The sequence below is a fragment of the Ceratotherium simum genome, chromosome 4 (assembly GCF_057802395.1).
Source record: "Ceratotherium simum simum isolate JZ-2026a chromosome 4, ASM5780239v1, whole genome shotgun sequence".
NCBI classification, from domain to species: Eukaryota; Metazoa; Chordata; class Mammalia; order Perissodactyla; family Rhinocerotidae; genus Ceratotherium; species Ceratotherium simum.
Window position 1 is genome coordinate 12,983,105 of NC_141903.1, and position 27,660 is coordinate 13,010,764.

The 27,660-nt window shown below is 36.6% G+C and overlaps 1 long non-coding RNA gene across 1 annotated transcript in view; it reads right to left on the bottom strand.

Annotated features, from left to right (window-relative positions):
• Positions 1 to 2,017: 2,017 nt before the first annotated feature.
• The window catches only part of LOC147917201 (uncharacterized), a 61,211-nt gene continuing 35,568 nt past the window's right edge, over positions 2,018 to 27,660 (bottom strand). Inside the window, exons 2-3 of the long non-coding RNA XR_015552069.1 lie at positions 3,340 to 3,436; positions 2,018 to 2,130 (exon numbers count right to left, since the gene is read on the bottom strand). This is a non-coding gene — a long non-coding RNA (uncharacterized LOC147917201). The remainder of the gene's footprint in view (positions 2,131 to 3,339; positions 3,437 to 27,660) is intronic.

The following is a 27,660-nucleotide window of genomic DNA, read 5'->3' on the forward strand; positions in this document are numbered from 1 at the left end:
ACTAATTACCATAACCCACTCCTTCAACCCCCTACCCTCAAATGTATAATCTCCTTGAAGACAAATGCAATTTTCCCCATCTTTACAAAATAAGACAATAAGCATCAAAGAGGTGTTTAAACTGAAAATGCTATATGAAATGATGGGGTTACTATTTTCTATACTTCTTGTGCCAATTACTGTGTTGCTTTAAGAGGCATTCAATTATTATTATTATTATTTTGTGTGTGTGTGAGGAGGAACAGCCCTGAGCTAACATCTGATGCCAATCCTCCTCTTTTTTGCTGAGGAAGATGGGCCCTGGGCTAACACCCATGCCCATCTTCCTCTACTTTATATGGGACGCCGCCACAGTATGGCTCGACAAGCAGTGCGTCAGTGCACGCCCGGGATCCGAACCTGCGAATGCCGGGCCGGCAAAGCAGAACGCGCATGCTTAACTGCTATGCCAAGGGGCCAGCCCAAATTCAATTATTATTTGTTGAATGAAATAATGTTCTAATATAAAACATAGTAGATTATTCCCTCTTCCAAAAATTTCAGTCTCACTCCCACCTGCAAATAGAGCATAACTTATTCCACTAAATTTTTTTTCTTTAGAAATCCTAGTTACAACAACCAACCCTAATATATCAAAACAACTCCAGTATATGAAACAGAAATTTCCTAAAAAAAAATGTAATAAACAATACCAATTTAACCACACAAAAAAATCCAGTCTTCTTTCATCAAGTCCTGAAATGTGCCTCTGAGCATTCCTTTCTGGGACCATATACAGCTCTGCCTGTCCCTTTCATATTAACATGCATAACTGAAAAGAATGAAAATTCCCTCTGTGTAGTTCACAATGTGGAACTGGAGGTGCCTATGCAAAGTCAGTTGTCTTGGAGCCACCACGGCTGCATTTGATCAGTAAGTCTGGAAAACACAAAGGCAATTTCACGGCCTCTGGCTGATAGGCCTGCTTTTTGGAAAAATTGAATGGTGGAAAAGAGTGATGAAGAGTCTTGACATTGTATGATAGTGTCAGGAAAAACAGAAAGTCACGTTAGCATGTGATTATGCTGACAATCAACCAGAGTAACCTAGCACCTATTTTTGATTAGAGATTAGATGGTAGAATTGACAGACTTAAGATGAATTATGAAGTTGCGCATTCGAGTGGCACCATAAATGAACAAAGCTAGCGTGAATTTCCCTTTTGGAGCATATTTAGGGAGGCCTAATTTTTCTAAAGGTGAAAAACAAAACCCAAATATACTACCTAGCATAGATTCTTTACTATGATAACCTATTTTCTTATAAGAGGAAGCATTAGAGCTTCCAAGAGTAGATACTTAATGAAACAACACATCTTAAAACCAAATATGAGACTTTAGAAGATTATTATTTAGATTTAGAAGGATTTAGAAGATTATTATTTAATTCCCCTTATTTTGTTTGGGAGAGTTTTTTTTTTAAAGATAATTCTTAAACTGTAGGCTGACATTATAGTTATTTAAAAATCACTTAAATACTCGCATATAAAGCCAAATACTAAAATGTGTTCAAAAAGAGCCAGTTTCTAGTCCTTGTTGTACATTAATCATCTGGGGAGATTTTTCAAATTAGGAATTCCTCAGACCATATTGAATGAGAAACTCTAAGGGTAGAAGCAAGAAATATGTATTTCTAAAAGTTAAAGAATTCATTAAAATATATACCCGGGCATCTTGGGGGAAGAAAGAGAGGATTCAGTGTTTGAATCTATGCCTCTGTCTAGAAAATCGTACTACCTCATTTCTGCCTCCTCTAAAGACAGTGACTTTTTTTCTGGACCATGTGTCCACCTTGTAATACATACTCCTCAATCCTCACTTTCTGGAGCATAGAATGCTCAAGATGATGATGCTTCCTTGGAAGCACTGGACAGACTCTGGTTCCTACGGGTTTCTGAGCAACACATGGTCTGACAGATCTGAGACTTTGCTGAATTTCTCCCCAGGAAAGTTCCCTTCTCTTTTGCTAGTACCTCAAGGGAAGAATTGTAAGGAAATTTCAGGTAGATGGAATCTGTTTACCAAGCTTACCTATGATCCCTCTGTTATTTGCATCAATTTAGCTTTCTCTGGGTGCTATTAACCAAGTGGCCTGAAAAAAAAATGTAACTTTCTGTTAACATGCTTGTTGAGAGAGAATTCTCTGTTTCTGAATGTTTTATACCAATTTTTGTTCTGGACTACCATTTTCAGGGATGTTTGCCTAACAAACTGGACTAGAAGATAGAGATCCTGTCTTTCTCTGGGGCAGAGGGCTGATTTGTTTCCCGACCAGGATAATAAAGATAACATCTCAGGGCCGGCCTGGCGGCATAGTGGTTGAGTTCGCCAGCTCTGCTTTGGTGGCGAGGGTTTGCAGGTCCAGATCCCGGGTGAAGACCTATGTACCACTCGTCAAGCAATCCTGTGGCAAGTGTCCCACATAAAAATGGAGGAAGATTGGCACAGATGTTAGCTCAGGGCCAATCTTCCTCAGCAAAAAGAGGAGGATTGGCAACAGATGTTAGCTCAGGGCTAATCCTCCTCAAAAGGAGGATCTAAAAAAAAAAGATAACATCTCCCTTCAGGCAAAGGTTCACTCCATAAAAAATTGGGGGTTTTCTAAGCTTGGATTCCTCAGCTGTGATGCAAGCCCACTATGTGAGCAACATCCACCTGAGCCACTCCACATTGCTCTTGTGGCACTTGGGGTCAAGGAGAACCAATGGGAACATGAAGCCCAGGCTTCCTTCTGTGCCATGAGTAATAAACTTACTTTTTTGTCAGCCAGGAGTCTTTTGTGCTAGCACCCATGAAACAGTGACAGACTAACTTGTTCATATAATAGGGCAAAATCACAGACCCTGCACACTTCTTAAGAGTGCTTATTAAGTCCCTGGACTCTACTAGACATCATGTCATTGAGCCCCAGTTCTACCACTTACTAGCTGTAGGACTTACTAGCTACACCACATACTGGCTTTGTCATTAACAGTGGGACTTACTAGTTATGCCACTTACTAGCTATGGGAAGTTGGCAGTAACAACAGCAATAATAACAAGAGTAATAATAATAAACATAATTACAGTGGCAACAGTAATAATAGCTAATATTTGTTAACTATATTCTAGATAGTGTGTGAAGTGCTTTATACAACTTAGCTCATTCAATCACAGATGCCATATAAAAAAGGAATATCAATTGCTGTCACAATTTTATCTCAGCATATTGTGAAGATCAAAAGGAAATATTGACAATAAAGTATATTGGGAGCTGTAAACATAAATCCAAAAGTAAATCTGTTTTCTTCTCTTTATTCACCTGGATCTCATGCCAGTCCTTTATCTCCATCTTTGCACATGCTGTGTCATCTGTTTGAAACGCTTTTCCCTTTCTTCCTCTGCAGGTCCTCTTCGTCCTTCAAAAGAGGATTGTAAGGGGAACAGATTTTTTTCCTCTAAACATGTTTCCTTCTTGAGCCAAAATATAATTTCTTTTGGCTTCTTGAGTTTGGGAAAGTGTTCACCCTTCTTTCCAACCCCATTTCTCACTTATGTTCATGGGAGGCAGAGTGACAACTTTTGTGGTAAGAGGAGAAGTGCTATTGCACATTAATTTTCCTCTTGAGGCTCTCTCTGACACTAGCCACCTGCAGCCCCACACCTAGTTATCTTCTCCGCACAGTGAGCCATTGAGGGGAGCTCTGCCCCAGCCAGGGAGCCGGCAGTGGTCTGGCTCCTCTGCCAAAGACTAGCGGAATAATCAGTTCATTTGGGCTGGCCACCTGGGGGGCCAGGAGAAACTCATATTGGCCCCTAGTCCTCGTCACATTCTACAATCCAGCTTTACTGTAATGAAGCTGCTATTTTATCACTATCTCACTTCTATTTTCATTTCTCAATTGGTTTGGAAGCCAAAGGGGAAAAGACAGTGAATAACAGAGATGTCTTGAAAAAAATCTAGCCTCCCCTACCTCCCTCCGCGATATTCTTAGAGAACAAGTAGGGCACTCATTTTCCAGTTTACTTGCCTGTTTTTTCATGCAATCGAGCTAGGGCTGAGCCAACTGGTGTCTGTATCCTCGGTGTCTGGCAGTATTTGGTTCATAGTACATAGCACTATGTACTGAGTATTTTGTATTGATCATGTAGTAGGTACTCAATAAATAAAAGAACATGAGTAACTCCCATAGATTCTCTTAGCACCTTCTTAGAGTATCATTGCAGCAGAAACATTTGAATCTTTGCCCTGTCCCAGAGAAGGTATAATACTTGATAGGTCTGCACCAAAAGCAGACCAAGAAGATCACATTTTGCTGGGGAGACTCAATGTTTTTCTGTATTCCTTTTCCACAAGTGGCAAGTTATCAGTATGAGATTTCAGAATGTCGAGTAGTCACTGGCTTCCAAGCCATGCCAGAATATTCTAAAAAAACAAAAACCAATTTCTCACCAGTGATGTTTCATTCTATGATATCAAATGATTTCTTAGTCATAAAAAAGCGTATGGCAACAATGAACAATTCTTATCTCTCTAAGAACATCATTACCCACCAAGACAGTGAAGAGATGGACACTTCAAGATGCTCCTGAGAGTCTGTGCTGATTATGTGTTCTGTCCTTCTGGTTTCTTCCCTCTAAGGTGAGAGCTATATACCTTTATGCATGTTATTGAAGACACGGAAGTGGGCTCTGGTGCTCAGAACTTAACACTGAGCATTTGTCCTTGAACTTGGAAGAATAAGACTGAGCCTTTTAATCCTAAGGTAGTCTATAATTATAGTTTCCAAACTACACGTTGACAGTGGAAATCTTAATTTTTAGCTACTATTTATTGAATATTCCTACATGCCAGGTATTTTATGTATAGCATCTCATTCAGTCCTTATAACCACCCTGTGAGGGCGATAATATTATCACAAGTTTACAGATGGGGAAACTGAGTTTTGGTAACTTGCCCAAGTTAAGTTAGTAGAGGGGCCAGGATTAAAATCATATTTTGCTGACCCCCAAGGCCAACCTGCTTCTCCTTGGCTAATTTCTTAAGAGCGATCTCTCTCATGCGCAACTTTTCAGGAGCCCATATTAGTAAATGCTTTGGATTGGTTAGCTGAGAAACTGTTTCAAAAATTCAAGTCAGCATCAGTAACTTGTACTGTGTCCGTAGAAGGGAGATCACATAGCATAGTAGTTAAGTGTACAGGTTCTGTGATCTGACAGCCCTGGATTTGAATGACTTAGAGCAAATAACTTCCTCTCAGGAAACTGGAGTTGTTTCAGCTGGTAAAATGGGAATAATAATAGTATTTTCTTTATAGGGTTTTTGTGAATATTAAAGGCAATTAAGAGTTTAGAAAAATGATTAATCCACAAAAAGTTGTCAACAGATGCTAGAAATTATACCATGGGTTTTAGATAAAGAAATTCCATTGTAATTCTGGTGGTTTCTATATAAACTCTCCTACAGATGTATGTTTTTTCAAAATATCTCACCCGGTAAAATATATTAGACTGAAGGTTATAAAAAAGACACCAAGAGTTTTATGGAAATTTATATAGACTAACAGTCCTCTCAAAATGCATCTATTTTACTGAACCCCACAACGATGTACAAAGAAACTGCAATATCCAAGCTCATGACTTCCCAGATGGTGGCAATGGAACATTCCTAGGGACTCTAGAAAGTATAACTCACTTCTAGCGTTGTAATTTGAAGAGTGATCAGCTCCTAACTTTGTTGATCAGCTGCTGTTAAAAGTTGAAAGTGGCCACAGATAAGGAGAAAAAAAATCTTTTCTTAAAGGCTCGAAAAAAAATATCCTGACACATGGAGACTAGCACACTTGTTATTATACCAGATTTCTCCACACCTGCATGCATATAACACATCATTTTAAAAATTCACTAACAACATCTGAAATTGGATTCATTTTAACTTGGAAAAAAATACCAAGAAAACTGCTAGTTACTAGTGGCCAAAAAGGAAGACTCTTCCATACAAGGAACAATTTCTAGAGTTCTGTGAAAAGCTAATTTTGTCTTTCTTCTTCTTTTATTTATATTACAGATATTTTGCAAGTTCCATAAGACTCCATCCCACACAAGATAGAGAATCTAAGTGTCACAGAAGACTGAATTTCCTCAGTATTTCACAGTTACTGAAACACCTGTGCTAAATACTTTTCTGTGTATCAGCTGTGAAAACTCACTGTTCAATAGCCCTCCAAATTTCTCATTTATTCCCTGTGTTGGGGGATTCTGGGTGCCTCACGATGGGTTACTACGTTAAACACTTGGAAGAACAGTGGTTCAAGAGTTTCATAATGGATTAAAAAAAAGTACCAGCAGCTTTCACCTATACTCCTTATAGACACTCACTTCTACATCTTCTAAGATGCTGCCTTATCTGGAAATTAATTAAGCAGAAACTAGATGGGCACAAATACCATAACATTCTGAAGCTTAATTAGCAAATGCTTTTTAACTTCACAACAGGTCTTAGCCTTGTTGGTTACTTTGTTTCTTAAGAGAGGAGAAAGCCACGGCAGTATTATTCTTTGCTTCCTTTCAGAGAGGAAACAAGCTTGGAAATTTAAAAATAGATCAAGGGATGCTCAAAGGGCAGCTTCCTAGCAACCGGGGCTGCCTTGCTGGTATGCTAACACCAGTGGCCTGCATTCCGCTAGGTATGTCAGCAAACCACTCCCATTGATAGCAAAGACACGGAGGGAACGGAACAGGAATGGGTACAGTCAGGGAGAGGACACACACGGGTGCCAGAAAGAGCACAGATATTCTCCCGAGTCACCTGCAGTCTGATGAAAGGGGAGGTCAGTGACTGTGCTCAGCAAGTTTCTCAGCTGCACTCTTAGTGAGGCTTCCAGTCCATCCCCCAGGGTCAAGCAGAGAGGCTGGAGGTGGGAGAGCTCTTGGTCATCAAAGACCCATGAGAAGAGAAATCAGTTCTGAAATGTTTGCTGTTTGACAGTCAGAAATCATGGCTCTACCTTTTCTTTACTAAATAACAAAGGAAAAAATGAAAAGATGGAATGTTTATTGATAGTCTTTGTGCCTGGTGCCGTGAAGCTTGTTTCTGAGGCTCTGATGTGAAGGGGGAAAAAACCTCCTGCATGTCAAATAGCTGCAGAGTACAGGCGCCCTGGTGCGCACTGTGAAAATATCATAGAAGAATATGACATCAAATTGTCTGCCTACGATGATACCATCTCTTATTAAAATAAAAAGAAGAAAGGTATAGAGACTAACAATGCATCTCCTTTTCTCGCTCAGATTTCACACAAGGAAAGTTACCTGGATGTTCAAGTTGTTAAAACACGTCCTCGTGTCAAAAGTGGAATAATTAAGCATTCAATGCCCGCCCATTAACCAGATGCGCCCCCCAAGACTTTTTTTGGCTTGCTTGTTCAAGAAGACTTTCGAAGGAAAATGTCAAGTAAATTACTGTTATTCAAAATATTTTTCCTTCCTCTTTTCCTTCTTTCCAAGACAGCAGTCTCAAATGGTTGGCCACTCCCTACTTCTTTACAAACAAATATTTTTCTTTCTTTGACTTTTCTTTTAAATAGTGAAAAATATAGCAATAAAATAGTAAAAAGAGAAATATAATGAACTTTCATATTTCTATCAGTAAGCTTAAGGAATAAAACCTTAACAAATGCTATTGAAATGCATGTTTTTATCTCCCAACTGCATTCCTTTTTCATACACTTAGAAGTACTCATTCCCCAGAATGTGGGAATTATCATTCCCAAGCATTTCTTTTATACCTTCATTCTATATGCATCTATATGTAAACCACATTGATTTTCATGTTTTCAAACTTATGTCTTGTTATATTGTAAAACTCGCTTTTTTTATTCTACAACTTTTTTTTTTTTTAACTCAAAATTGTGTTTCTGAGATGTATCCATGTTAGTACATTTGTTTTCGGTTCATATACTGTCTGCTTGAATAAATATAACACGCACTCTTTTCAACTAAGGCCCAGTTTTCATTTTCGGTACAATTATAAGCAATGCTGATGTTATCATTCTTTTTCATGTATACAGATAAATTCTTATCTGCTTGGGACAAATATGTCCAATATATATGTTGTCACCTCCCCACATATTCTATGACAACCTACAATGTCACTTTAAAAAAATTTTAAAGGTACTGCACTCTTATTAGGTACTACCACCGTGCTCTATATTTTACATGATATAAGTCTCATTGTGATAGTCTGAAGTAGACTCCATTGTACAGAAAAGGAAATTGAGGTTCAGAGAATTGAAGTAACGGCCAAGCATAGAGCAGACCTGATCTTCAAACACAGACCTAACTCCAAAATCGGTGCTCTCAACCACCATCCTCTACTGCTGCCCATGGGCAGAAAACTCACCCCATTGGCCCTGCACGTTTTAAATTGAGCGGTCTGCCCAACAGAAATTTGTTGAGCACAAATCCAATAAATTCTTATTTAAATGCACATTATCTATATTTAATACTATAAAAAATTTACATTATGAAACATGAAAAATAGAAATTTAAAAGGATGAAATAAGCATAAAATGTTATTTTGTATTATTTAATTTATTAATGGTCCAAAATATCATGCTCTTTCTAAAATATATTAATAACAGTTATTATTATTTATATTGCAGATAATAGTATTTTGACAAATAGACATCATATTGTTGTTCCTTCCTATATTTCAGAGTCTAGAAGTATAAGAATATCATTATCATCTTTAATATATTTTTATTGAAGGCAAAGTAACTGAATATTCACTTTGTGTTACAATGATTCAAGGTCTGGTTCCAAGTTCAGTTTTTTTTTAAACATTTGTTCTTAATCATTGTCATTGATAAAAAGGAAACCTCACAAATCACTGACTGTGCTTACTAAATCATGATATTCATTTTTCAGCTTCATCCACCAATTATGTAGGGGTATTTTTTGCTTAAATGTAGCTCATAAATTTCAGTCCTCTTTAATGTCATTCAGCTATTCTTGCAAACTAGTCATAAAGTGTTACTTCAATTTTATTTGTAAAAGATTAGTTCAAAACCCAACATAAAAATATTACTTTGAAGATTTTAAAATAAGTTTAAAAATACCATTTCCAAATTTTTAGGTGCTCAGACATGAGTTGTTTTTTTTTTCCAAACATGACACACATTGTTATCAGCAACAAAATTGTCTTTCAATATAAACTTTCCCAAACATCATATTTCAAAATGCATTCCCAGAGAATAAGTTTTTTAAAATATGTACTTCTTTCACACTCATTGTGAAAATATCAACAAAGAAACTGTGTAAGTGTGCCTTTTTAAAATATATATCTGTAGGTAGCACACACACACATAACTCATCTTTGAATTCAACAACACTTTTAAGAACTTTGCCAAGAGAAAACCTGAGAATCTCTATGAGGGACAAAAGTCTTTATAACCAATCTCTGTTTCATTATATAGTATATAAAGACTCTTCTATATTTTAATAGTCTTGCTTTTATAAAATTGTTGATGACCTATACTAAAATGTGGATTTTTAATTTACCCCTGGATGAGGTGGTGAATGAACTTCATGTCTGGTGCCTTTTCCATAACCTTAACCCTGGAATGTTTTTATTCTAGTCAATGAAGCTATGCCATCAATAATTCCACTGATAAAATCCCACATTTTTCCATAAAACACAGTTTGTATGAGAGAAGCCATGCAATAGTGAAAAATAACTTCTTGGAAACATCTTTCCTTAGTGGCGCCAAAAAAATGAGCTCTTTTTGTAATACACTGTTGAATAAAAATGTAGCAAATACCATAAATTGGGACAAATTATATGTATATTTATTAAACTGTACAGGTAAGTTCCACATTTCATAATTCAAAATGAAGGTTATATCTTCAGATATTTATTGATATTCTTTATGTATCATTTTACAGTATTTATTGACAAATGTAAGTATTTCAGTTTGCGTTCTATATTATATTCTATGTTATTTCACCTATTTTTGCAGTAGCAGGAAGAACAAGTATGCGGCTTTTTATTCCTTGCTATTTAGAAACCCCAGGGCCAGCCCTGGTGGCCTAGTGGTCAAGTTCAGTGTGCTCTGCTTCGGCAGCCTGGGTTCGGTTCCCAGGTGTGAACCCACACCACTCGTCTGTCAGTGGCCACGCTGTGGTGTGGCTCACATACAAAATGAGGAAGACTGGCAACGGATGTTAGCTCAGGGTGAATCTTTCTCAGCAAAAAAAAAAAAAAAAAAAAGGAAACCTCAAAATAGGATTCTAAACATTAATCACTAAATGTAATAAAATTTTGTAAGGTACCAGAATGAGCATTTGCATGCCTTTTAATATCCGTGAAGCAACTCTAGGGTTTGCCTTCAAGTTCCAGATGGTTAGTTCTTAAATGTCTTGCTAATTGTGATGGCTTCATTTCTAACCAACAATAGCTAATATCTCAAGGCACAGCTCACACACAGTGCGAAGTTGATCCTCAACAACAGATCCTCCTTACATCAGATATTATTTTTGATAAATCAGATTTGTGGACACCAACTTTTCAGTCATATGTGATTAGATAATCATATTGTTTGTTATTTACCTGGTTTTCTGGCTCTTGAAGATTTCATTCTAACAATAGAAATGTCGTTCTTTCCTTTCCAATTGTTCATTTACGCTTCCATTATTAGTATTTTATCATCTCCAATCTAAAGTTTCTTTGCAAGAATCTATTTAGGCTACTTGTCCATCTTAATTTAGTTAAAACTTGGTAATATAGTCTGCAAATCCATTTAACAAAGCATATGTAAATTGTAATATGTCTCAATTTGTTCAATGAGGACAAAAGAGCAAGGAGGCCTCTGTCAACACCCCATCAGATGAATTTCCCACTCTTCCCCACGGATACTTCAGATTAATTTTTAAATAAAATGTTATTAAAGTTAATTCCATCCTCTATATTCATATAAATAATAAATGTAAATATAATTTCTAATATTTTCTTCCTATACCTTGGGGTACATGCAGCCACCTTTATATATTGATTATATTATTCCATACATAGTTTAAGGGGCTCAAACCCAGGTTGAAATTCATTCACACATTCAAGAAGTGTTTATTCAATGCTCACCACATGTAGGCATAATACTAATCACTAGGAACACTGAAGAGTAAAATAGAAAAGGATCCATTTTCATGGAATTTACCATCTAGTGGATGAAAAGACAACTAAGTTAAGCAACAAATACACAAATATTTACAAACTGTGATTAGTGACCTGATGGAAATGAACATAAATGGGAGTACAGATGTAATTTAGACAGTGAGATCAAAGAAGACTTCTTTGAGGAGACTTGCAAGATGAGAAAAAGACAGCATTGTGAAGAGCTGGAAGAACAGGACTCCAACCAACAGCTAGTATAGTTAGATCATAGTGGGAAAGGGAAAAAGTCCATAACAATCTCTCCAAGGATACAACTTTAGGTGTAGTGAAGCATGAGAACAATGGAACTTCTGGGAGCCGATGACAGGATCCAGCAGCAAGAGGTATCACTGCAGTGAGGACAGTGGAGACCCTCTTGTAGGTCCATGGAAATGAGAAAGGAGGATAAAACCTGATGCCATGTGATTGCCGTAAAAACTATTTCAGAAGCCCTAGAAGAAATGCCTGGGAACTTCTAAAACACTTGGGATAGCTTTGGTGGGAGATAAGGGAGGTCTAATGAGACAGCAAAAGTGGATCGAGATAAGTGAAAAAAAAATAAAAAGTAAAGAAAAGATTATGAGCAACAGTTGTTTTCTATTTATTTACAGCAGAAAGGATAAGAAATTGGCCTTAATGTTGGACAAACCTGGGTTTACATGCTAACTGAATTATCCTGAGAAATTTACTTCATCTCTCCCAGTGTCAGTTTAATATATCTATAAAATATGAACAAAAACAGTATCCGCCCACATAGGCTGCAAGGTAAATGTGTGATTAGTTAATGCATGTACAGTATTTAACAGAACGCTTGGCACATATAAGGACTTGACGAATTTTAGCTATCAGTATTATCATCTCATGGGTAACATGAAATACTTTTTGTCACTCAGAAACCTAAGAGCAAGCAAACTCTAAGTGAAAGGATCCATTCTTTCAATATTAGCAATCTCATTCTGCAAGTAAGAAGACATTGTTTCACAGACTGAGTCATCCCTTTTGGAAGTAGAACACTGTCATCACAGAACAAAAAGTACCAAGTCACTGGGGAAAAAAAGAACACCTACAGTTACCATTTACAGTTAAAGGAACTGCTGCCCTCGTTTACTACTACATTAATAAATGGTTAATTAAATTCCTCTTTCGTTTGGTGATACCATATACTATTGACCTTTTCCAGCTCTATGAACGATAGTGCCAAAAACAATGTGTTTCAAAGACAATGAAGAGGCATAGGATGGACACAAGGTTATAAATGAGCATCTACATACATGGTTTAATTTTAGAGGAATGGGACTGCCCTTAAATGAGAATTTTTCTCTTGCCAGCTACCATGCCTGAAATTCTACCATTGGACTTCATCATTTCAGTCATCCTATTCTTCAACAATTTACTATCATAAAAGATGTAATACAGTTTTCAGCTAAAACTTTAATAAGAAATCATTTATCATCTTGTTGGCTTAGAAAAAGACAACATGACCTTATAAAAATGGGAAAGAAGAGAAGAGAGGAGCCAGGAAAGGCAAGCAATATTACAAGGGAACATATTTCGAATTGTATCTGCCTTTCCACATAGGAAAAATTAAGAAGGCTGCCAGTAATGCCTTCTATCTTGAATACCCAAAACTCTTTGCTTCAGTTTCTTGTTAAAAAGAAATCTTACCTAAAACATCTATTAAAATGTACCATCATCCCTAGAGGCCCAAAGGTACTCTGCATTCCCTAGGATAAAACAACTTAAAATTTTATTGGACATGCATTTATGTAGAATTTAAATAATACGGAACATTTTTACAGAATGATTTTTTCTTTTGATATTCTGATATTCTATCTTGATAAAGAGGATACTCCTTTTAAAAATTCTCCCCCTCTTTTTAACAAGGTGGATAATATTATTACAGATTTGTTTAAAAGTAACATTTGTCAGTTCACAAAAAAATGATAAGCCATAATCATATAGTACAGTTCTTCACTAAATGTACTTACTGCAGCAGCTATGAAGTTTCACTTAAGACAATTTGTGGGCCTGAAGAAGAGACAATCTTTTGCGATCACTACTCATTCAATGGACAGCATTCAAAAAAACACATTAATTTTTAAATTTCACTAATGCATAGTTGTAACCTTTTCTTTCTGTAGCAGTAGTAAAGCTGAATTAGTGACACTAACATTATAAATTCTAAGAACCTTAAGTATTTTAAAAGCTCTATATGAGACTGGCTCTATTATTACTAATACTTTAACGTTAAGCAAACTGGTTCCAGTGCCAGATTAGATAGAGTAAGCATACTCCACCCTATCCCTCACACTGTACATAGCTATAAAATCTGGACAGAATGCATGGAGGAACTATCTGAGGACTCTGAAAAGTAAATAATAGCAAGCAGATTGGGGAAGAAGACAAGAATTCATAGTACCACTGAACTGGCAATGAGCTTAGCAATTTTTTTCTTCTTGTTTCTCTCAACCTGATCTAATAAAATCTAGAACGGAAAAGTGGTCATTAAGACACACACAGAGGGAGCTCCCTCTCATTTTGACTGGAAGAGAGGGAAGAACTCCCAACAGTCAGAGGGCAGAAATACCCATTTTTCTTCTTTCATTATTTTCATTATTTTCTCACACTCCAGCTCCCAGGCAATCCCATGCTAGCGGTAGTAGTAGCAGAAATGGGAGTTTATGGGAGCCAAAAATCAGAGGAAAGAACACTTTCCTCTCTATTTGGTAGAACTATGATTCCAAGAAAGTGGGGAGAACATAGTTTTTTGTTTTTTTTCTCTCTCTCTCTCTGTCTTCTTGCAACTTGGCTCTCCATGCAGACATTATCACAGTAAGTGCACAGCAAAGTTGAGTGTTGGGATTACAAAACCCCAGCATTCTGGATGGAAACTGAAAAGGGGCAGTTAGGGAAATGGAAAATATTGGGGGGATTGTAAAGAAGAAATTTGGGACAGTAACTCCATAAACTTCTCTATGAATTGCTGGATTTATGTATGCATGGATCTAATTATAATCAGCACATTAAATAATTTGAGGGCTGAACTAACAAATAGACCACTGCCTAGATCCCCAATGGCCACTATGTGGCACGCAGATGGAACAGATCTAAATAGCAATACAAAGGATTTGAACACGGAAGTAACATTGAGGCCACAGCCCAAAGAAGGGACATTGTAACTTGCAGTTTAAACCTAACCTGCTCAAAAAAAATGTAAACATTCTCCTTTGGTTTTAACAAGACTCAAAATCTCATAACACAGTACTCAAACTGTCCAAGACTTAACCAAAAATTACCAGACATACAAAGAACCCAGAAAATCTCAACCTGTATGGGAAAAGACAATTAACAGACATTGAGGTCCAGATGAAAGACATGTTGGAACTATTTGACAAAGAATTTAAAGCATAAAAATGCTTCAATAAACAATAACAAATACACTTGAAGTAAACGGAAAAACAGAAAGTCCCCTTAAAGAAAACAATGATGTAGAGAAGAATTAAGAATTTCTTAGGGTCAGCCCAGTGGCATAGTGGTTGGGTACCTGTGTTCCGCTTCAGCAGCCGGGGGTTGATGGGTTTGGATCCCTGGTGTGGACCTATGCACTGCTGGTCAAGCCATGCTGCAGCGGCAGCCCATATATAAAGTAGAGGATGATTGACACAGATGTTAGCCCAATGACAATCTTCCTCAAGCAAAAAGAGGAGGAGTGGCAACAGATGTTAGCTCAGGGCCACTCTTCCTGACAAAAAAAAATAATAATAATAATTTCTTAAATTTAAGAATTTAAATGAAATTTAAAACTCACTGGATGGGCTCAACAGCAGAATGGAGATAAGAGAGGAAACAGTCAGTGAATCTGAAGATAGAACAATAGAAATTATATAATCTGAACAACAAAGAGAAAAAATTGAAAAAAATAATGAACAGTCTCAGAAACCTGTTGAACAATAACAGAATGTCTATCATTGTCTCAGAGAAAGGAGAAAGAGTGCAGTTTAAAAAGGAATTTGAAGAAATGATGGCTGAAAACGTCTCAAGTTTGGTGAAAGACATAAACCTACAGATTCTAGAAGCTCAGCAAATCCCAAACAGGAAAAACCCCCCAAAAATCCACACACAAAAACATAATTAAACTGCTAAAAACAAAAGACAAAGAAAAAACCTTGAAAAACAACATGTCACCTATAGGGGAATAATGATTTGAATGACTGCAGATGTCTTTTTAGAAACCAGGTGGGCCAGAAGGAAGTGTCAGAGCATTTATGGTGCTGAAATAAAAATACTATCAACCCCATAATTTTATACCAGTGAAAATATCCTTCAGGAATGAAGGGCAAAAAACACAAAAAAAATCAAAACCAAAAACCAAATTATCAGATGAAGGAAAATTAAAAGAATTCATTGCCAGCAAATTTGCTCTGAAGTTAGGCAAATATATTAGAAAGGAAAAGCAACTTGTTTTTGATCACTTGATGATTTTCTTTCCTTCTCTTCCAGTTATTTTTCACATGGTCTACAATAATAGCTTATAAATTTCTCTGGAGCTCAGTAAACACTAGCCTGATATGGTAAAGGGCAGAAATGTACATTTATTCCTCAAGTGGAAGTTTTAGCTGGTAACATGACTATGCCCCTTTCTTCTTATATGGGCACGTAAAGTAAATGGTCTTTTTTTATGGTTCTGGGTTTTGAGTTTCTTATTATAATAACAAAAATATAGAGGAGATTCTTTGAATAATTGTTATAGGCAAGGATCTGAATGCATTTTGGGGAATATAAGAAAAGCAGTACTTTTGAGGAATGATTTTCTTGGTATTAATCAAAAGCAAAGCTGTGTTATCACAATGACCAAAACAACTAGACTCCCCCACTCCAAATCCCACCAAAGACCCCAAAATCCCTTCATCTCTCTGAGATTAGAAAATCTAGAAAGTCTATCTTTTGAGCTAGGCCTGATTTCCTTGCAGAAATATTGCTGCTTTTAAGCTCTATTCATTTACTTGAGTGTCTTCAGCCATGATTTTGATAGAGATAAAAATCATGAGGAAAGAGAGATTTGGATTTATTGTCCTAATATTTTAAAGTTTTTACATATCTTTTGAAAGTTTAACTTACATATGTTAGTCTTCTGCCAGACTAACATTTCTAGTGAGTTGAAGTTCCCAACCAAAACCTCAACTTCAGCAATAACAATCCTCTTGACAAATCCTCCTATCTCTTTGGGTGACTTTATTCTTTTTTAAAACACACCATGTCTGAAAATATGTTATTTTTCTTGATTCTGTTATAGTCTGCTTAAGAATTTCTTCTCCATCTGCTTTTATTCCTTGTTTTAGTTTAAAAGGAAGAGCTGCCTAAACTCTGTAGATCAATAGATAGCAGCACACACTAATGCATTCATTATGATGTTCAATCTTGTTTCCTATTAGTCAGGATGGCTCACCTCTGCTTTCATGTTGGCTGTAAGGACATTTTATAGCTGATCTTTCTCTGCAATGTGTTACTTGTAGAGGACCTTGCACTGATGTAGGTACAAGGAAGTGACTTGACCATTTACCACAAAAGTTTCAGAGCTATCACTTTTGTTCTCACCCATATAGCAGTCTTAACAATAGGTAAATATCTCCTTGCATATTAAGTCCTTAATCAAAATCCTGTGTTTCAGCAAAGACTTCTCAGCCAAATGGGGCAAGGAGAAAGGAACATATGAAAAGATACTGAGATTTCACAGCTTTCTAGCAAAACTGAAGAGTTAGCTGTTTTACTTTAGAAAGGTTTATAATAATCAAGACCTTTTGGAGTGATTTAAAATTGTTTATTATAATCCTGCTGATGAAATCTGCTTTTTGCTTTTCTCTATAAGCAGCATGACAAAATGGGCTGCCTTCTCAATGACTTGTCAGGGAGGGGGACCCAGAAAAGAAAACTGAGCACAGCCCATGCCTCTCTGAGCAGGAAGCCAGGAGGCGAACTGCTGGTTCTGGTCTGCTCTGCAGCTCCCAACAGTGACAATGTCTTTTTAGCCTTATTCTCAGATCAAGTGGGAAATTACAAACACATTAATGCCCTCCAGTCAAATACTTGCCAAGATAACAGATGGCCGATACCACTAAGCAACCTTGACCTTGGGGTCACCTGCCCTGTCAATCAGACACCAGATCTCTTCTCTAGGGAAAACACTGTCTTCTGTGCAACACTGCATGTTCAACCATTGTTGCAGATTTAATAAAACACATAGTCCATGTAGCAAATACGGGCACAGCATCTTCTCTTATGTGCACTAAAGTACTGGCATGCTACATAAACTCCCTGAAGCCTTCAACTGCTGCCGCATAAACACTGGACAGAAAATGGCACACCGCTGAGCCAGAATCAACAGTTATATTTGACACCTGCAATCAAAAAGCTCTATTTGAGGGCTGACAGAACACTTGAGTGTCATACACCACACAAGTAAGTGCCCACCTAAATCACAGGAAATAGCCATTGTCTATAGATTAAATGTATGTTACTAAACAATGTACTCAGATGGATCCATTAGGTTTGAAAATCTTACAAATATTTTAGAGAGCATTTACCATTTGGTGGTCAAGGAGAGAGTGCTCTTACCAATGTTAAAACTCCACAAGCACAAATGCTGACATAAAGAGGATATCTAAATAGACACATGGATGTTGACACACAGAACCCAGCCATAAAGTTTCATCAACAGGTCATTAGGGACCCAGTATGGCTGTTTCTGCAACAAAGAGACACTCTTTCTGAAATGAGCTAAACACCTATGAGGTGTGTAGCTGGGGATCTGGCAGGCTAAGACATAAGTATCACAAAGATTCACTGACTTGGAAGCAAGAAGTTAGGGTTCCAGTGCCTACTCTGGGCCTCACTCCTATCTGGGTACTGTTGTGGGAGGTAATTTAGCATAATAAGTAAGAACTTGGGCCCCTGATCTAAGATGAACCTGAGCTTGAGCTCTAACACTGCCACTTACTATCTCCATGTCCTTGCACATATTATATAAACTCTCTGCCTCAGTTTCCTCCTCAATCAAATGGGGATAGTAATACTTGTTCCAAGGTATTGTTGTGATTACTAAATGCAGTAAAATATGTGAAGCCCTTAGCGTGTTGCCTGGTACAGACCAAGACTCATTAAATGTTAGTTATTATTAATAAATGTTCATCATTACTATTAATAGTTTAGTAAATCCTGGGAAAATGATTTACGCACTCTGAGCCTATTTTCTCATGTGTAAAAACAGAAATTGGAATAGATTATTATGATAAAATGCTTCCAGCTCTAGCATTCCATAGATTTGTAATTCCAATTTATTGCTGGTAAATATAGATGCCTCCTACAGACATATAATAGGATACTAATACCTTTTGGAGCATAAAATTGGTTAAGCTGGCATTTTATTTCCTAAAAGGTCCAAGGCATTATCTCACTAACTCCTTCATGACTCTATGAGCCATTAAGAGATGAGGAAACTGAGGCCCAAACAAGCTCAGGGGCTGCCCATGGTCACACAAAGGTGTAGCACCAACAGGATGGAAAAAAGAGAGTGAAAGCATGAGTGCCGAGAGGCAAGCTTGTCAAAGAACCTGGCAGAATGGGCACCATGACGGTGCTGCCGCCTGGGCCCACAAGATGCCAGAGCTCCTTCTGAGATGCCTGAAACTCAGGCGCCACAGCCAAGTGGAAGTAGAGGAGAAGGGATGTCAGGTTAATTTATTTAACATAAATAATGTATTCCTTAATTATCTGCCACATGATTAAGTAATTCTGATATAAATAATTGAAACCAAGGGAAGGGGAGGACATCAAGTGTAGAAAGCTCTGTTTTTAAAAATGTACTTGCAAGGTAGAGGTCAATTTGGAATTCAAATTAAGACTTTATTAGATCATTTATTCATTGACACTACTGAATGCTGCCACGTGCCAAGCGTTGTGTAAGGCCCTGGGAATATAATGATGAATAATCTGAGTTCTAAACTTAGAGCAATACACAGTCTAATGAGAAAGACAGCCATATAACCAAAAAATGACATTATAACTGTCATCAGTCCTATGGGAGAATAGAGGAAGAAGCAAGTAACTGCCAGGAAGGTTAACTAAGGATGGACTCTAGTTGGGGCTTAAAATAGGCCAAACAAGAGACAAGCTGGCTGCCTGGGAGATAGGGTGGGAAGGAGGCTTGCCACAGTACCTTTTGCATTGGGTGCTAATACTAATTCAAAAAAAGAGAAAGAACAATATCCTGTTGCTAAAGGAGAATTTAATTGGACTTGTCCCTTATTGTTGTGAAAGAAATGAGTATATTGTTCTCAGTACCTTTTAGCACAACCCTTTAAAGGATAATAAGTCAAAAGTGTGGCCCACCAAGCAAAAGTAAAGTTCAGGTTCAGAAGGTGTGAATGGGATATTAGGAGAGTTTGTCTTTGGAGTCAAACTTCCTGTGTTTGAATCCTATCTCCTCCTGGGAGAGTTCAGGTAGGTCACTTTTACTTCTCTAAGCTTAAGTTTCTTCATTCATAAAAGGAAGATAACAGTAATAATAATGTCTGCTCTGTAAAGTTGTTGTGAGGATTAAATGAAATAATGCTTATACTGAGGTTAACATAGTCTGAGAAATAACAAGTGATCTATAATGTTTAACTATTATTATGTTTATTAATGCTATTTCTAGAGGGGCATATAAGGCTCAGAACATCTGGGGTTCTGAGAAAAACTGACAACTTTTCTGAGACTGAAACAAAAAATATTTCAACATTGAGAGAAATCCCCATATACAATGCCATACATACAACACCATAGACATAGGTATAGTGTAATTTAGAAAACTTATAGAATTTTAAATTTATTTTAAATTACAAAAAGTATACAAGTTTTGGTTATTAAAAACAAGGACTTGACCAGGTTTTTCTACTTGTTAGCTTTGTTATTTTGAATGTCACTTACCAAAGATACTAATTTTTCTCATCTGAAAAATGGGCTCATTTTATTTCTCTAACTCATGGATTCTGAAAAAAATATATAATGAAAAATAACAAGTGTGGGACTCAGGGTATGGCACTGTATATCCAAATCATAGCAACAGACCTTGCCCTAATGTCCTTCACAAAAAGCTGATTACTTCTTTGCAATAAATTTTTTTTATGAGTTATCCTGTTTATATAAAATAATTGGATGATTGAGTAGTTTTCCTTCTTATCTGGCCTCCTTCATGTTTGGGAGTCTCAGGCTGTAGCTAAAGTCTATTGTTGTCTTTGGCACATGAAGTCCTACCTATGGGTATGTTAGTGTCTGGAATATTGGCATTTTCTCCCTTTCCCTTTTGCTGCTTCACTGGAATAAGCAAACTGGACTACTGGCTCATAAAATTCACCACGCTTTGTCTTCCTCCCATGTATCCTGAATCCCAAATTTAATCAGTTAAACAGGATACTGGCAGCTGCCTTGAGGAGGAAGATCCTGGTGAAAAGTATAGAATCCGGCCCCTAGAAAACACTGATGTTCAGATCATTTTGCTTCCCAAATGATACTCAATTGTAAAATAGAAAATTGTAAAATACACAAGCTAGCGATCTGTAGTGTCTCATGCCCCATTTGGCATGAATATCAGTCAGGGTTTGGTTATAAGTAACAGAAACTAAGCCTGGTAACTTAAGCTAATTTTAAAAAATCTTAATACAAGGAAAACCTGAGCAATCAGACCTCTGAAAATATGATAACTGGGCGGCTCTGAGTATCAAAATTTCAGGAAGCAAAGGCGAATCTCTTCATGGTGCTACAGCTGAGATGGATCCCCGCCAACCATTTCCTGCCCATCTATCATTCATGAAAGATTCAGAAGCCCAAAGGCGAGTCTGGCTGGCCTACTGGGGTCAGGTGCCTACCCTCTGGCCAGAGGAGAACAAGACACCTTGAATGAATATCACACAAAGATTATACATGTTGGGCAAAGTGTAGTTTTTCAAAGGAAAATTTAAATGCTGTTACCAAAAGAAGGGGGAATGGATGCTGGGCAGGCAAAAACAACAGATGTCCACTGCAGCAGGTCTATTTGGTGTATCTTTGATGAGCCAAAAGACCAGAAACCACGCAAAGACACACACAGCACATACACACACATACACACACACAATTTTGTGTTAACTCCTAGAGAAAGTACACCTCGGATTTGACTGACTTGGTCCCCTTTTGATTCCCTTCTTGCTTCTCAAAAAATACCTTCTCTCCTCTCATTCCTTTTGCCCAGTTTTCCTCATAACATTTTTGCTACAGCTAGGGTATTTTCAATAAATATAGTCAGCTAAGTACCCGATCCTCCCCCATTTCTGTTATTGAATAAATATTAAACAGTGCCAAAGACAGAAGTATTATGCACATTTTTGATAAAAATTGTTCCAAATTACCTTGCATTACTTTTGGTTGGGGAAAAATGGAAGTATTTTTGTTAAGCGATGATCTACTCTTATTGTCATATTTCACCCTGAAGAAATATTATATATATTTCCTCTAATGAAGTGTTTTCTAGAAAGCAGACTATAGTCCTCTGTTTCCAATCTTTAGATGCTACAGATTGCTATGGTAACCTTGGGTTTCTTGATTTATAAATTTCTTCCTTTGTGAAAAAAGTAATTTCAGTTTAATTTACTAATGGATTTTGACTCAATGTATAATAACAAATAAGTTCAACCACACCCCTTTTTATTATAACTCTGTAATCAGAATTTTCCAAATAAAAGGTTGTTTCTCAAAGACCTTGAAATATAATATACAGTAGGAAAAACAAGAAAATGTGAATAAAGCAACATATCAAAGCCAAAATACAGTAGCAACTTCAATAGCAATTTCTTTTAAAAAATAGCATTTATCTTAGAAGATCAAAAGATAAGCTTGGAATAGTAATCAGTGTACCAAAAAAAACAAATCACATAAATGAAACTCCCAAATTCATGAAACACTGTGCTCAAGAATGCATGTATTTATTTAACTCTTTTTTGTGAAAAATGCTGGAATGTAGATTCAAATAGACAGATCCAAATGGTATTTTGACACACAACATCAGGGCTAAATGCGCCCTAGTTTACTTCAGTTCCTGCTTTACTTATACTGCATTCAGTGTAGGATCCAAAAAACTACAGAAAATTTTAACTTGAAACAAAGTGAAACGTCCTAACAAATCTAGTTGTCTCTCATCTGGCTCTGTATTTATCCCCTTCGCAAAATAAACAGGAGGTTTAGTGGAAAGAGAATGGGGCCAAGAATCAGAAGACTTCAACCTCTATTGTAAGCTCTACCATGTACGTGCTACATGTCCTTAGGGAAGTCAGGTAAACACTCTGAGTTGTGTCTTTTAAGACCCTGCTCAGCCTACATCAGACGATGTCATTAGGATTAAATGAGAAAAGGGTACTAAAGGCTTGGAAACTTATCAAGTTGGACTCAAATGTAGGGAATTATAATGAAGAGGGCCAAATCATGACATCAGCTTCCTGAGCAGAAGGGTAGTGATATTCTGAGATCCTGGTCCCTCATAGAGCCTTGTACACCTCGAGACTTTTCCACATGTTCCCATGTAGGACAAGGAAGGCCAGAGAGTGGAAGTTCTCCATTTCGAGCACCATATAAGAACTCTGTAAAAGCAAATGTTGTCAAAACAAAGGATGAGCTACTTAGGGATGTGGTAGACTCATCCAGAGGTTATGTGATTTACTTTCTAAAGTTTATTTCATAAATATATATTTCCTTTTATCTTCTTCAGGTGGAACAAAAATAGGTGGCATTTCTATTCTCTAAAGGAGAATAATTAAGCCTCTATTTTGTGTAGTTACTCAGTTTCTACATGAAAAATCTTCCTCCCTCCCAAACTATGGGCATCCTCAAATTTCAACATGTGAGGCACACCCCTTTCAACTATAGCTGTTAAAATTAAAGTACCCCTCACATACATCTTAGTTTATAGTGTTGTCTAAGCCAAACATTAGTAAATTTAGTTCTCCTTAGGGTGATTCTACCCATATATCTGAGTAGATAGCAAGCTGTCCTGCACGGCCACACCTTTGCTCAGAGGGAAGCAATAAAGAGAAGGAAAAGGAACATGAGTCTTGGAGTTAGAAGGCCTCAGTTGGAATCTAGGTCTTGTCACTTGTCTGTTGTTGGACCTGAGTGGAAGTTTCCAGACTTGTAAAACAAAAATACTATTACAACTCTCTCAAGGTCATAAGCCTGTGCTCAAGGAGCATTTGCTGATTAAACTAGACTATGCTCGACTGAGAGTGAAGGATAACTGATGATTTTAACATGTCCTAATTTTAAACTTGTTTCTTCATCTTCTATAAAAAGTATCTCATTTTTCTGATTTTAAAATAATATGTTTACCATGGAAAATTTGGAAAATATGGAAAGTACAAAGAAAAAAGTAAAACTCTCTCCTAGTCTACTCTCCATATATAGTTATTGGCAACATTTTGTGGTGTTTCTTTCTAGTGGGTATGTATATGTGTATATGTATGGTACAATAGGTGCTGTGTATATTCTGAGTTTTTTCTCTTGACATATTACACGTATTTTCCACATTTGTTACTATTCTTAGAAAACATGAGTTTAATAGCTACTTAAAATTTCATCCTATGATTCTGCCAAGTTTGTTTTGTCTGCTCTGAATTTCATATTCTTAAAAAAATTATTTTAGAAATGAAATCTGTTTTTAAAAAAACAAAACAGAAGTTTAAAGAAAAAAATAGTGAATATCCTAGTTACTTCCCATTGTCTTGCTCCCCTATCCAAAGATATATTCTATAGCACTTTTCTCTGTATCCTTGCAGAACTTTTTCTGTGTTTACAAAAATAATTTCTATATTCTCACTACTCCAGACCTGTGACATCAGCATTCCCTTGGAGCTTGCTGGAAGGACAAAATCTCAGGTCCCATTGCAGACCTACTAAATCGAATCTGCATTTTTACAGATCTCAAGCAATTTGTACAGATATTAAAGTTTGAGAAGGTGGTAAAGATCAAGGGCCAAATCCAGCCTTCTGCCTGTTTTGAATGGCATGCCAAATATGAATAGTTTCTACATTTTTAAATGGTTGAAAACAAATCAAAAGAAGATTAATATTTAGTGACACACGAAAATTATATGAAATTCAGAGTTCAGTGTCCATAAATAAAGTTTTAATTGAACACAGCCATGCCTATTTGTTTATGCACTGTCTACATCTGCTTTTGTGCAGCAACGACAGAGCCGAGCAGTCACAACCGAGACCTTTGGGACCGCAAAGCCTAAAATACTTATCTGTCTCTTTACAGAAAAACTTAACCAGTCCTGGTTGATATGGCAGAGTTCCTAGAACAGTAAACACACTAACTCAATTTCTTTATTAACATATGTATATGATTAAAGGAAATACAAAAACAACCAAAATATTTATGAAACTGTAATGTATATTCCATAAAAAAATCACCTATCATTTGGTGATATTTATCCTGTTTAAAATTTGCCTATTTGCTTATTATCTGTCTCTCCACACTAGAATATAAGTTTCACGACACCATCTTGCTTACTGAAGGCACACATTACAGACACTCAATATATTTATTGAATTTTTAATGTCCACAATAATATCATCAGGTGGGTACAATTATTATTCATTTATATATATATGAATATAAAGAGGAAATTATTTGCCTAAGACCATATGCTAATTAAGTACCATAGACCGCAAATATTTTCTCCTAGAAACAGGTTTGCTGCTCTGTTTTTTCTTTGAAGAATTTTAATGGAAAAGTTAGAAAAGAAATGGTAACGCTTATTCCTTTTTTTGCATTAAGAAATAAAGATTGTATTGGTTAGTACATTAGAAAACGTGGTGTGGAGAAGTTGAGACTTGTCCTATTTACCCAGCCACTGGCCACCAGAGCTCAGATTCCAAAGCACTCAGTATAATAACTTCAGACCCCACACTATGGCTACTAGGCTCTGAAAGGTGAATGACATGAGCCAAATTGGAGAGGGCTGTTGGCTTATTATGAAAATATAAAATTGGCTCAAAGATCTTTGTTCTCAGAAATAAACCGCTAGTTTATGTCAGCTGCTTAGTTAAGCACTTTAGTAATAAATTCAGGAATATAAACCAAAGAAAGACTCTTGAGGTATAGAAACAGACTTTGTGAGTGTTGGGAATACAGGTAAAACATGAGGAACTGGTGGAATTGTATCCCAAAGGAAGAAGGAATGGTGGACCAACTTAGGCTGATCTGACTTAGAAGGGCAAAAGGATAGAGAGTGAAGAACAATTACTAAGATAAAGATTGAAGGGAAATAAATGACTAAGAGAAAGGAAATTGATGCTCTCTGTGCATAAGGGTGAGGGACTTAGAGGGACCGGGTTTCAGGTCTATGGGTTTTTCTCTCATTTCTATCTGATGCCAACATCTCAAGTTGTTGCAAATAAGGGGAGAATTTCCACTCCCAGATACTGTTGTAACTATGAAAAGACGAATCCAGCCAGGAATTCTTCAATTCGCTCACCTGGATATCCCCATGAATGAACTCACTTGTTTCAATTTGGCTGCTTATAAGAGTTTATTAATCCAATATTTTGATTTGTACATTGTTTCAGATTTGCAAGGTACTAATATCATTTTTTTAAGTTTACTTTTTATTGAGGTAACATTGATTTATAACATTACAGAAATTTCAGGTGTACATCATTATATTTCGATTTCTTTGTAGACTACATCATGTACACCACCCAAAGACTAATTACCATCTGTCACGCACGTGTGCCCTTTTACTCCTTTCATCCTCCTCCCTCCCCCCATCCCTCTGGTAACCACTGATCTAATCTCTCTATATATGTGTTTGGTTGTTGTTGTTGCTGTTTTTATCTTCTGCTTATGAGTGAAATCATTTGGTATTTGGTTTCCTCCATCTCATCTATTCCACTTAGCATAATACCCTCAGGCCCATCTATGCTTTTACAAATGGGAAGATTTCATCTTTATGGCTGAGTAGTATGCCATTGTATATATATACTACCTCTTCCTTATCCATTCATCCATTGATGGGCACTTAGGTTGTTCCCAAGTCTTGGCTATTGTGAATAATGCTGCAAAGAACACAGGGGTAAAAACATCTTTTCAAAATAGTGTTTTCATGTTCTTTGGAGAAATGCCCAGAAGCAGAACAGCTGGATCACATGGTAGTTCTTGTCTTAATTTTTTGTGGAATCTCCATACTGTTTTCCATAGTATTCACCCCAGTTTAAAATCCCACCAGCAGTGTATGTGAGTTTCCTTTTCTCCACATCCTCTCCGACACTTGTTATTCCTTGTCTTATTAATTATAGACATTATGATGGACGTGAGGTGATATCTCATTGTAGTTTTGATTTATATTTCTCTAATAATTAGTAATATTGAACATCTTTTCATGTGCCTGTTGACCATCTGTATATCTTCTTTGGAAAAATGTCTATTCAGATCCCTTGCCACTTTCTAATTGGTTGCTTGTTTTTTTTGTTGTTGAGTTGTATGAGTTCTTTATATATTTTGGATATTTTAACCCCTTATCAGATACATGATTTGCAAGTATCTTCTCCTAATTGTTAGGCTGTCTTTTCATTTTGTTGATGGTTTCCTTTGCTATGCAGAAGCTTTTTAGTTTGACGTAGTTCCATTCATTTTTTCTTTGGTTTCTCTTGCCTGTGGAGATATGGTATTCAAAAACATACTGCTAAGACCGACGTCAAAGAGTGTACTGCCTATGTTTTCTTCTAGGAGTTTTATCGTTTCAGGTCTTACATTCAAGTCTTTAATCCACTTTGAGTTAATTTTTGTGTATGGTGTAATATAATGGTCTTAGAATAAATTTAACCAAAGAGGTGAAAGACCTGTACACTGAAAACTATACAACATCGTTGAAAGAAATCAAAGACGACACAAAGAAATGGAAAGATATTTCAAAATATGTTTTTATCAAACAATAACCCTAAGCTTACCAGTTGAATGTACTGAATGTTTATTAAACATTTTTATTCACTAAAGATGAAAATTTCAGAAAGAATGAAAATGATTTTTTATCTAAAAATAATGTTATTCCCAAACCCAAAAGTACATTTTTTAATTTACTAAGGAATCTCACTTACAAGTCAGTTCCACATCATGATCTCCATATCTCTTTTATAATTAAGCTCCTGTAAATTGTGAAAGGAGATTCCTTTTTTCTCCAAGAGTTATTGTGCCTTTTTTTCCTCTTTATTCTTAGAATTGGCTAGATAATTATACTCAGAGCATGGCACTTTATCATCACTGATCTATGCATGACCACTTTTGTTTTTATACTTTCTGTTTCTCTGTTTTATTCCATTTTATCTGCATTTTCCCACACCCATTCCTCTCTCTATCCTCAAAAGGCAATC